Source organism: Melitaea cinxia, chromosome 17, assembly GCF_905220565.1.
Source record: "Melitaea cinxia chromosome 17, ilMelCinx1.1, whole genome shotgun sequence".
Lineage (NCBI taxonomy): Eukaryota > Metazoa > Arthropoda > Insecta > Lepidoptera > Nymphalidae > Melitaea > Melitaea cinxia.
The window spans coordinates 13,008,679-13,020,965 of record NC_059410.1 but is presented as its reverse complement, the minus strand read 5'-3'; positions in this window follow the sequence as shown (position 1 = coordinate 13,020,965).

Below are 12,287 nucleotides of genomic sequence, written 5' to 3'. Positions count from 1 at the left end.
TTACTAGGCGTAGTATTAGGTTAAGGATAAATTAGGTGACTTAAATACTACAATAGTTTGAAAAGATTTATTTTCTTCACGTTTAGTATGACAAATATTGCCATATAAACCTTTTTCTTATGGGTGTGTTATGAAATATCTAAAAATCAAATAAATCAAAATCAAAAATATCTAAATAGCCAGTGTTGATGACACTGAATCGACAAAAATGTCTATCAAATAAACTCGAGACATCTTTAGACACCAAAAAATCTCAATAAATAATTTAGTCATTTCTAAAATGAGGCTAAAATTGATGTGATTTAATGCAGATATATTGTTTTTATTTAGATTTTTTTTTTTTAAATATTTGAGGCTTAGATTTAATTTCCAAATTCTATTAATTGTTCCTTGTATTTCATATAAATGTGATTTTATTTTGATTTTACGTATATTTACATATTTTTTAATATAAAATAAGTTATTCAATTAAATATTTAAAAAATGAAGAATGGATTTTTTGAATTGATTTATATTTTAAAAACTACCGTACTTACAATTTAAATTATAATTTAAATTGTAAATAAAATTACGTTCTTCATAGAATTTGTTTGGGCTTAAGTGTGTAGATTATTATATTAATGTAATTAATACTTTATATATATAATGCTGTTTTGTTTTTTAATTAATGCATATATTGTAAATTGAACTAGTCACTAATTTAATTAAATTATAATATTTTCAAATAAAAATCATATAATGTATAAATATATTCTACCTTGTATTATGAACCAAATATGGACGTGACAAATAAACAGTGGCGTAGTTAGGCGTGGAGGAAGTAGGCTTTCGTCCATGGTCTCGCATTTAAAGAGGCGATGCGATGCCCCGGGACTATTACAGGCGATTAATTACTTTTATCATTTTTACACTTGAAAAATAACATTACAAATTTAAAAGCATTTTATTTGAGGCCTCGTAAGAACAACTCCTTTAAGTGCGAGACGTTCGAAGACTGCTACCGTTAAATCTTTGGAAAAAAATTTGTTTTCGCTGATACGACTTCGTCCACGTCTATGTAAGCTCAAGCTGCGCTTCTACAAATTAACTCAGGACCGGATTCAACAATGTAGTGCCCCGGATATAAATCACAAATCGGGGGCGCCTTTTTTATCAATGCCAAATATTTGAAGTATTAACAAGACATACTTTACGAGGACTAAAAATAACATAACATACAAAGAAAAGCAAGACTAATTTTTGAGAATGAGACCTATGAAATAATCCACTTATAAATTTTAAGTTTCTGAAATGAACTGAGCCGGCCAGTAAATTTTATATTTACAACTCTGGTGAACTGCGGGTACTAGCGAATAATTTCCTTACTAGAGGCTCCAAATTAAACCACACATAACATTTGTATGTTATATTACAAAAAAATTACAAAAAATCATTCTTATAGAAATAGGAGTAGAGGCACAAGATGTGTATTTAGTTTAGATATATACCGAAAAGAAAGTGTGTGTTTTGTAGGTTTCATTTTTTTTTACTCTCACTCTTCCATCCACTTCTATTCGTATGTATGTCTACGTCAGTTGATATGGCTCGTTTAAGATGTATGTATATTAATGTATATACATAGCAAGTTACCATACTCAGTCTAATTGATAGCCTTTATCAAAGATAATTCGTAATGTTTGCAACACCGCACGAATAATTATAATATTAAAAAGAATGGAAAGCGTTGACCATTTCATAACAAGAGTTTTGATACGCCACGGCCGGAACAAAGAACATTAATTTTAATACGGTACATAATTGTTAATGTTAATTCGTTGTTTAAAACAATTCGGATTACGATAACTATTTTAATTTCATATTTTTTTATAACGAAAACATGACTACAGTAGGTTAATGTTATAAAAATTAGTTTTTGTTAACATATTATGTATTAATATGCTCATTTTGCGTAATGTGTTATAACACAGAGTATGTCGAAATGATCAAATGTTTAAGACACGGAAAAAACCATATGATTATTATGTCGACTTCTGTATACAATTATCTTCAATTTTACTTTGACCTTTATTTAAAAAAAATATTTGATTATAATTGTTTTTAATTTAATCGCTGTAATTCACTTACTGTAGCGTCAAAACCGCCAAAAATTACTTTCTTGATATTAATGCCTTACCAAACGATTAATTAGTATACTCGGTTAAAACTAAAAATTGTACAAAAAATTTTAAATTTTGAAATAATTACTTTTTAAAATTACCTTCTGATTGGCTATTGTATAATTGTCATTGTTACATTTATAGATGACTCTAGCCCGTCTAGTGTAGTATCTGGCCTATTCTCACTTGCTTTATAATTATGATTAAAATGATACTTTTAAATGTGTAAATGTAGATTATATGTAGAGGGTAGTTTGAGAAATATAGTGATAAATAATAATAATCTTTTAGACATCTCTCAAAAATTTGCTAATCTGTCAATCGTTATCGCAACATTTCTTTTTTATTAAGAAAGTAATACGAAAAGTGAGACAGATAATTGCATTATTTTTATAAAATTTAAGAAATCAGAGTCAGAATTAAACTATACTAGGTACCAACAGGTGAAAGGCCTTAAGTAAATTGCTAATATATATATATATATATATATATATATATATATATATTATCTGTGTCGTCACGTTACTATGTAATTTCGTCATGTATCTGCGTACAAAGCAATAAACACCGTTAAAAAAATTACATGGTATGAAAATGTAACGCAGTAGTGAAAATATTTTTTTTATTGTTAAGTAGAGGAAAATTAACGATAATCACCAAAAGCCATATAGAGGTTTTTAATGAGTATATTTAATGATTTCATTTACGAAGTATTTTATAAGGTGGGATATTTTTGTTTTATGGCGATCAATGAGGCTACACATATTGTGTTATAAAGAGATTAAATCGTAAATAAGGTTTTACATAACACGCACAAACGATACGACGATAATTACATCATAAGTTATATAATATATAATTAAATACAATTGTTCTTTTATGGCTTTTGTTCGTAATATGACATTTGCATAAATAACTTTTTTTGACAGTCATGTGACACGTTGTTTAAGTCTTGGACTAGGGCAATGTTTGGACAAAATATAAATTCGTTATAGATATCTTTAAAATACTACTAAAATTAGACCAAAGAAAAAAGTTTTATTTTGCCCTTTAGAATGTAATTCTATTAATATCTATTTTTTTCTCTTTTACAAAAAAATAATGCTTTGCGCAAATAAATAAAAATTATAAAAAAAAACTTATCAAGTGTGAAAATTCAGTTTTCAGTCATCAACATACATATCTTATACGTTCTCTTGAGTTTAACTCCCATAATCATCTAAAGCGGAAATTTACTAGAATTACGCATCGCGTACAGTTATTACCATGAGCGTTAAACTATACATTTATGATACATTCACGAGGCGAATCTACTAAAGTCTGATTCCTATATTCAAGAAAAGAGTCGTTTTCCTAACGGACCGTTCTTTTTCGGATACATTTTCGGTTTTTGAATATTTAGTATATAAAAAAAGTAATGTACATATATATACATACATTTATTAGTACTACACTAAAATTTTGTTTTTTATTTGATACATGTTAATTTCCTGGGAACTTGGCATTTGGTAAATTTGTGAAGTAAAAATAGAAATTAACACTGAATTACTTCAACTAAATTAAATTTATATTATTTGAGGACAATTGAATTTTTATTCGAATGATCTGGTACGGAAAATTTATTTCTTTTGTTTTATAGCATATATCAGTTACTATGTTTACTATGACTTAATATTTGATTAAAATATAATTTTAAAAATGTATATTGAAATGATTTTGACATTAAAATTCGTAAATCTTTACATCGTACACGTAAAAAAACGTATATAAATCTATTATTTTAGTACCAAAATAAAATTGTATAATTATTACAAATTGCCTTTAATATCAAAATTTGATTTAATGTTATATCTATGGAATCTCACATACATACATAGCATACATAGCATATTGAAAAAATGTTATAAGCTTAAAATTTTGCACTTGTTAGCAATAATACACAATAAGGTTATCAATAAAAAGTCGTCATATATATCGTATTTTTATACAGAGATATATATATATAATGCTATGTTAACACTTTTGCTATAAACGTATTTTTTTTAACCGCCGTCTGAAGCGCCAAAGTATTTTAAAAATATAATAACAAGGCTAGCGTAAGATTTCTCACTAATTAGAATTTTAGAACAAGAAATATTGTATATATTTTAGTCGGTAAATGACGGAGGAAAGTTTATGTAAGTGTAAATTGTACTGCATATTGTAAATAAGAATATTTATCTTGATTATACATAGTGTTTATTTTTTTTGTCCAAAATGAAACGAAATAAAATAAAGGTCTAAATTATGTAATAGTGTTTTTATTTTATATTTCCTTCTTATAGTAAAACAAATTTTTCGGATTTTTTCGCGGTTTTTAAGTTGTTTAGATGACGTCGTTCACGGGAGGACTGAAAAACTTAATAAACTGCGATAAAATGCGAAAAAAATGTTACATTTCATCAAACATTAAAAAACAATAATTCCTTTTTTTAAGCCTGGATATGAATCAGTAGCGATACCTATATATCTATATTCTGAAATATGATTACGGTACCTTTCAGCGCAACTGATAAATTTAACTGACTCCAAGAAGGATGAGGTTTTTAATTCTCGATTGTGTGAGTAATTCGACTATTTTTTGTGTGATACCTCATAACTTTACTGGGTGGACTGATTACAATGATTATTTAATCGAATGGTGGTGTTTGTTATGTGGTACAATTAAAATTAACCGTTTAAATTTAATCGAGATCTGACAAGTACTTTTTGAGTTATCACTAATATTGCGTATTTACTTGATTATTTTTGGCTACCCACGTTGTAGTACTGGTCGTTGTAATTGAAGTCGTTTTTTCATTTCGCAGCAAACATGAATTCATAAGTTATAAATAGAAATATTTAAGAGGTAAAATGGAGATTATGGGGTTTGATTAGCGCGCAGTTTGTAGTGACTCGGCTTCGGGGTTGGGGGTTCGATTCCCACCCCAAGTCTGGGTGTAATATGTAGTGAGTAGACGAGTCCTGGAGTGGAGACTGCGTCTTGGCAAACGCAGTATGGGACGTCCTCCGGCCCGTTGGACCGACGATCTACGTAAGATTGCCGGTGTAGGCTGGATGAGGATTGCGGAAAACCGGGATGTCTGGCGCGAACTTGGGGAGGCCTGTGTCTAGCAGTGGACTGCCATAGGCTGAAGTGATGATGATGATGATGATGATGATGAGTAGTACTCGTGGTTATATTAATTACTAGCTCTGCCCGCGACTTCGTCCGCGTGAAATTTAACCAAAAGTTATTTTTCAGTTCGCAGAGTTATAAAATAAATAAATTTCTAAAATAAAAGTAGCTTAAGTTACTCCTTACTACATCAGCTATCTGCCAGTGAAAGTCCCCTCAAAATCGGTCCAGCTGTTTCAGAGATTTGCCGGAACGAACAGACAGACAACAATCTTAAAAAATGTTATTTTGGTATATATATCGTGTTTACATAAATATGCATTTAGTAAAAAGCGGTTGTTTTAATATTATAAACAGACACTCCAATTTTATTTATTTGTATAGAAGTCTGGAGCTACGAAATGTTGCTATAGTAGCTTTTTGTAGCTGCGTAACTTGGTGTAGTAGCTACGTCCTATTTTGTACACTTATACCTAGTTACTCTACTATGTACTAAATTAAAAATTTATTCTTAAACTAGCCGTGGCCGCGACTTCGTCCGCGTGGAATTCAACAAAATAGTAATTGTTCAGTTCGCAGAGTTAAAATGTTATTTTTGTATATGTACCGTGTATACATACATATTAATTTAGTAAAAAGCGTTTTTTTTAAATATTAAAAACAGACACTCCAGTTTAATTTATCTGTATAGATAAAATAGAAAAAAAAATAGGTTTTTTTTCTTGTTTTAATAACAACACTAGAAACCAATAACAACAATTTAATACTACATTATACATTCTTTCTCTCTTGTGATGTTTTTTTTTTTATTTATTTATTTAGAGCAGTAGCTACGGATGTATAAAAATATTTCTAAAGAATATGCGTGTAATTTAGAAAATAAGGTGAGTGTCTCAGCTAGTTGGGTACGGACTACGGGCGTAAAGATCGCTCGCCGTGATAGTACCTAATTGTTTTTTAATAGTTGTTTAAAAAAAAATCGGATTTAAACTAAACACAAGTTATTGGGGCGAGTAAAGAAATTATATAGTTAACAGATGTTTAATGTGGTTTACTATTGTCATTTACGTATTTTGGAATAGTAATCTACTCTTATTTTTTAGTTTCAGCGGTGGTTTAAGGTTATGGTTTATATAAACTTTATCCAGAACTGATGAAACAAGCCCTTATAACTAAATAGAATCGTAACTGTCCCACAGTTGGGCAGATGCGTTTTACTCAAAAAACAGAAGCGTTAAAGCTTAACCCGAAACGTTGCTCCACTACGAGTTGGATCTCTATCAGAGACACTTCCGTTATCTGGTGTTTTTGATGGCCAGCGAGACATAGTCTCATAATTATACGAGTCATAGTCTTACGAGTTTTCTACAGTATGGTGGGATATAAGTCAACGTTTCTTATCCATAAAGTCCGAACTACGTTTTTTTTTAAACATGATTTAATGTTATGAGAACTATGTTGTACCGTACTTTATTACTGTATATTATCGCTTCAGCCTGTAATATCCCACTACTGGGCATAGGCCTCTTTCCCCATGTAGAAGGATCAGAGCATAATCCACCACGCTACTCCAATGCGGGTTGGCGCATATTCTCTTACTGTGATTAACGATCGCTATCAGGTGTACATGATAACAACCGGGACCGACGGCGTAACGTGCTCTCCGAGGCACGGTGGGGAGACCTTCTAGGACTGCAAAAACACCCAGACCATGGCAAACACCTGTATGACCAATACAAATGTTTGTGATGTACGGGGATCGAACCCGCAACCGCCAGCGCAACAGGTACAATCCATGGCTGTGACCTCTGCGTCAACGCAGCGTCTATTTTTAAGAAAATATTAATATTGATTAAATTAGGTACTAGGTAAGTTTCGATGTTGTGTGTAGAAGGCCTCAACATTTTGTGGCACAACACACAGTTGCAGACGGAATTTGTTATTATTTTTTTTAAAGTGAAACTTCTTTAGGCGCCTAAGGTGTAAAAATTTTTCGGATCAAACGCGTCACGGCGTCACGAGTCACGGATTTTTAAACGTCCATACCACGTTGAATACACCGGTTCTCGTTCGATAACAGAAGTTAAGCAACGACGGGCGAGACGTTGGCCTTTTTTTCAATTCGCTTTTTTTTAATTAGTTTTTTTATTAGTTTGCCAAAGAAGTTTCACTTCTGACATGTTTACTTTGTACGCACGCAACTTTTTTTTTCAATTCGTTTTTTTTTTTTAAATTAGTTTGCCGAAGAAGTTTCACTTCTGACTCTTATTTTGGTTTTTTCGTTACTGTTATTGGTACTTTTAATTTATACTCTTATTTTTTTACTTGGTGTTTTTTTTTAAATTCAAATGTAGTTAATAACTGTTTATATTAATTATTTAGATTTTTATGTGTAAAATATTTCCTGTGTGATGTGTTAAGTGTGATGTCCCAAAAAAGTTGTTTCTCACTAGCCTGTTCTACGTAGCCCCGCGAGTCTGAGTGTAATATTTGTTATTTATATATTTATACAAGAATTATTGCTATGTATATTTATTTGTCAAAAATAATGTAGTTATAACAGTCGGCTTTTACCTATAACACAAGTATTAAGTTTCCCACCATAGGAATAGACGACCGTGTGTATGTTATAAGATATTTATATGTATTTATATTTCTAAAAAAATATAAATCCGCGGTCTTACTTTATTCGAGCTTTTCGCACTGCTATAACAGAACGGTTATCGGGTATAGAACCTTAGGTAGGTTCTATCTCTCAATATTTCCCAATATTAGTCTTTATGATATAACAATAACTGTATTTACAAATATCAAGGCATTTACAATATAAAGAAATGTACGTCGCATATAAACCGAAGCGAATCGACAATGTCTTCCGACTTCCGTGTGATGTTAAGACAATGAGGCGGATCACGAGGGTATTAGTAACATCCGGTGAACTTACCACAGATTATGTACGTTATTACAATAAAAATATATCTACGACTGACTCGTAATCAAATGTCAAATTACTTTTTTTACAGGTCAGTCGACCAGTTATATGTTAGCGATTATTTTAATAGCTTTTACCGTGTTAATAGATGCGTTAAAGTTTTAGATATTTATCGTAGAAGAACATTTAGACAATATCTGCTTCACATTATTTAATAATGAATTGTTTATTAATGAATTATTTACAATATTAATTATTATACAATCTACGTAAGATTGCCGGTGTAGGCTGGATGAGGATTGCGGAAGACCGGGATGTCTGGCGCGAACTTGGGGAGGACTATGTCCAGCAGTGGACTGCGATAGGCTGAAGTGTATATGTATGAATTATTTAGGATGTAGAAATAACTTAAAATTATTGTAGTAAATTAAAGTATAAATATGGGATTTGGAGATAATATAAACAACAATTTGTATGGTCTGTAAAAAAATGTCATGACATGAGTATGGATCGAATCCGCAAGGGCTAGCGCAGTAAAAAATTGATGTGACCACTGCTTCAATGCGTCGTTCAAGTAAATCTAAATCTTCTTTTCTTTCTTGTTTTGAGATACATTGATCGAAATGTGTAACTAGAGTTAAAATAAAAATCTAAAAACAAAAATAAACACTTGTGTATTCTTTCTAGCATAATTAATATGATGGAATATGTCTACTCATACATAAACTTTTTCTCATTTCTTAGGAAGTTTCAAGTTGTGTTAATTTGAAACGTTAAAACTGCCAATCAATATGCTCATTAGTAAATTAGATAAATTTCCATAAACATCATTACGGAAAAAAAACAATAGAAAAAATTAATTAGTTCCTAGCTAACGTTTCCTTACGATTTCGTAATTTTTAAAATGACGTTGTCAACAGAACACACATCAAACAATGGCGGATGTGTGTATGAAAATGGGATTAATGCTAATCGTCATTACCTAACGTCTGCGGCTTCGGGTGGGGTGGACGGGAATCACTTTCAGTTTCTGTAGCTTACTTGCTCCGCAAACACGCCTTACGTAACGCACCGCCTGGTTTGACGGCCCGCATGACATACTTTTTTAAATTCATCGATAAATTTTTAACAGAATTGAAAATAGTAGCAGGTTGTCAATTCGACTATTTTTTTTAATATAACGATTTCGAACATTACAATATGATACGAATTTTCAATTATCATCTGTAACAGTTATTACAATATAGATAACAAATTTTGTTTATCGAAGTTTTCCCGCCTTTATATATTGACAGTTAGAAATTTAAAACCTTATTTTTGTATTTGTTTGTGTTTTGAAGTAATGTGTAAAAGAACTCTGTGTTTCTTTAATTGTGTTCAAGTGCGATATGTGTGTTTTGTTTAGTGATCTTTTTTAAATCACCATCTGTCGAAAAGTAAGTATGGTTTTTTTAATGATTTTTTTTTAAATCTAAATTAAAAATAATAATACCTATATAAACATATGAATGGATGCCATGAATTACATTTTATTATTACATCGCCATTTTTTTTTTACTCAAAATCTTATAAATTTATAAAAGACAAAGAAATTCAAATTAAATTTAATCATCTTAGATTATTGATTTCGTCACATAGTCAGATTCTTACTCGTTTAATCGCCAATTTTTTTTCTTTCAAAAAAAAATAAATAAACATTAGTAAACTTAATTACAGATAATTATACATTTTTGCATGCTAATACAATCTTTTCTCTTAATTCTATTAACAATATTTTTTAATATTATAAATATTGACTGATATATATATGATGCGTAGAACTACATAATTATATGCAAAAGCTGAGTGCAAAAGGTTTAAAAATGTAATTAGTATACATATATTCAAACGATACCTAATATCAGATATGGAATGCTCATTATTTATATTTCTATTATTATAAAAAATACTATACTTAACTAAATATTAAGCTGAATTTTTTTATTTAGGTGCTTTTGGCCAGTAACATGTTCTGGATAAATTTTATCCTTCACATAAGCTACGAATAGACTATAACAGCAGATTCTTTAATAGGCCAATAGAACCTGTTTACTCTCAATAAAACACATACACATTTTTGCCGCCAACTACCGCATTGGAGCAGCGTGGTGGATTAAGCTCTGATCCTTCTCCCGCATGGGGGAAAAGGCATTTGTCCCAGCTGTGAGATATTACATGCTGAAGCGTAATAGATACACATTTACGAATCGAAATATCTCATAAATATAATGGAATTCGATGGTAAGAAAGATCAATAATATATCATAAAGATTTATCCGTTGGATACCTTCATCCGTCAAATAATGTTTTGTTTTAAAATTTAATGAATAATGTCAAAGTTTTTAATTTATGCTAGCTGGTCTTTTTTGCTGAAATACGTCGAATTTATATTACGGAAAAAAAATCCTTAAGAAGGAAGTTTTTCTCTCAAATACCTACTTAGTGAGTATTATGCTGAAAATAGTATAAAAAACTAAAAAAAAATATATAAAATATATTCAGGAACAAAAATTATAGATAAATAAGAATTAAAATAATATAATTATTACGATATATTTTATTTTTTAAATGTGGTTTATCTTAATAATGAATACTGCTTAGATTATTTTTTATTTTTACAATTATTACAAAGCTTAAAAATTATAAAATTAATTTAATAGCATTAGAAGTTTTACAACGGAAGCCGCAACCTTGTGTGTGCATCTTACGTTTACTGAAAAGTAGTTTTCATTATCTATCTTGTATACAATTAATATAGAAAAATACCAACTACGTATTGCCTTTTTTACAAGAACTTATTTTCTATTCATCAGCTATTTAAAATATTCACACATTTTATATGTAACTTTTGTATTGTGTCTAATAACTGTATTAAGTACTGATTCGCTACATTCAAACACTTTAAATATTATATTACTTATCGCTTTACATACCTCTAATGATTATGTAAAAATTATATGACAAAAAAATCGCTAATCCGGTTCGTAGTAAATGAGAATCCTCGAGGATCAACGGGGACGGGCACCATGACCAACAACTGTATGACCTACATAAAATTTTGCGTGACAGCTGTCGCTTGCTAATTTGACGACAAATTACAACACCTTAGTCATTTCCTATAACGTTTGTGAATTGTGTCAAAAATCTTTATACAAAGTTGTCTTGCATCTGATATGAATCTAGCTATCATAATTAAATCTAATCTAATCAGTCTAAGGAGCGTTCACTGTACTGACTGATGCACTGGCGGTTGCTGATTGATTGATTGGTTCATGGAAAACATTTTTCCACCGTACATACTCTAGGCTACCTGACATATATTATTTGTTTATGTATATTATATTAATTTGTATTACACATATATTAACTTTTATTATTTAATTTATAAAATATTATTTTATATATATTTAATAAACAAGCATATTCGCACGATACCCGTAGTATACGGCGTATTTGACATTACTTATTTCTCCCACAATTTTTAAATTGGAAATAATTTGGCATTTCTAAAAGAACGCTCTAGAAAGAGCTCAGAGCGCATAATCAAGAATTTTTGACAAGGGCTAACGAGAAAAACGTAATTTGGTTTGGTAATAAATAAAATTGTGGATATCGAATATATATTCTTTGAGTGCTAAACTGTAAATAAATATATTGTTGAACTCCTAAAATACGAATACGCTTATCGTGATCTGGACCTTTGTGTTTGTATTATTTATTATTATTTCAATTACATGTAATTAATAAGTATGATAAACATAATAACTGCGTTTTATTAGAAGAAATCAATAAAAATATGTAATAATATTGTGATAACATTAAACAAACGAATACATCTGTAATGTTACGCAATAAGTAGTAACATAACATTGTATCATCTTCCTCGATTTTATTTAACCGCACAACACGTAACGTTACCCACATAATAGCCAATCGCAAATAATACATTACAGGGTTAATCGTGATTTACCGATTAAAGGGTTAATCATGAATTACCGATTAC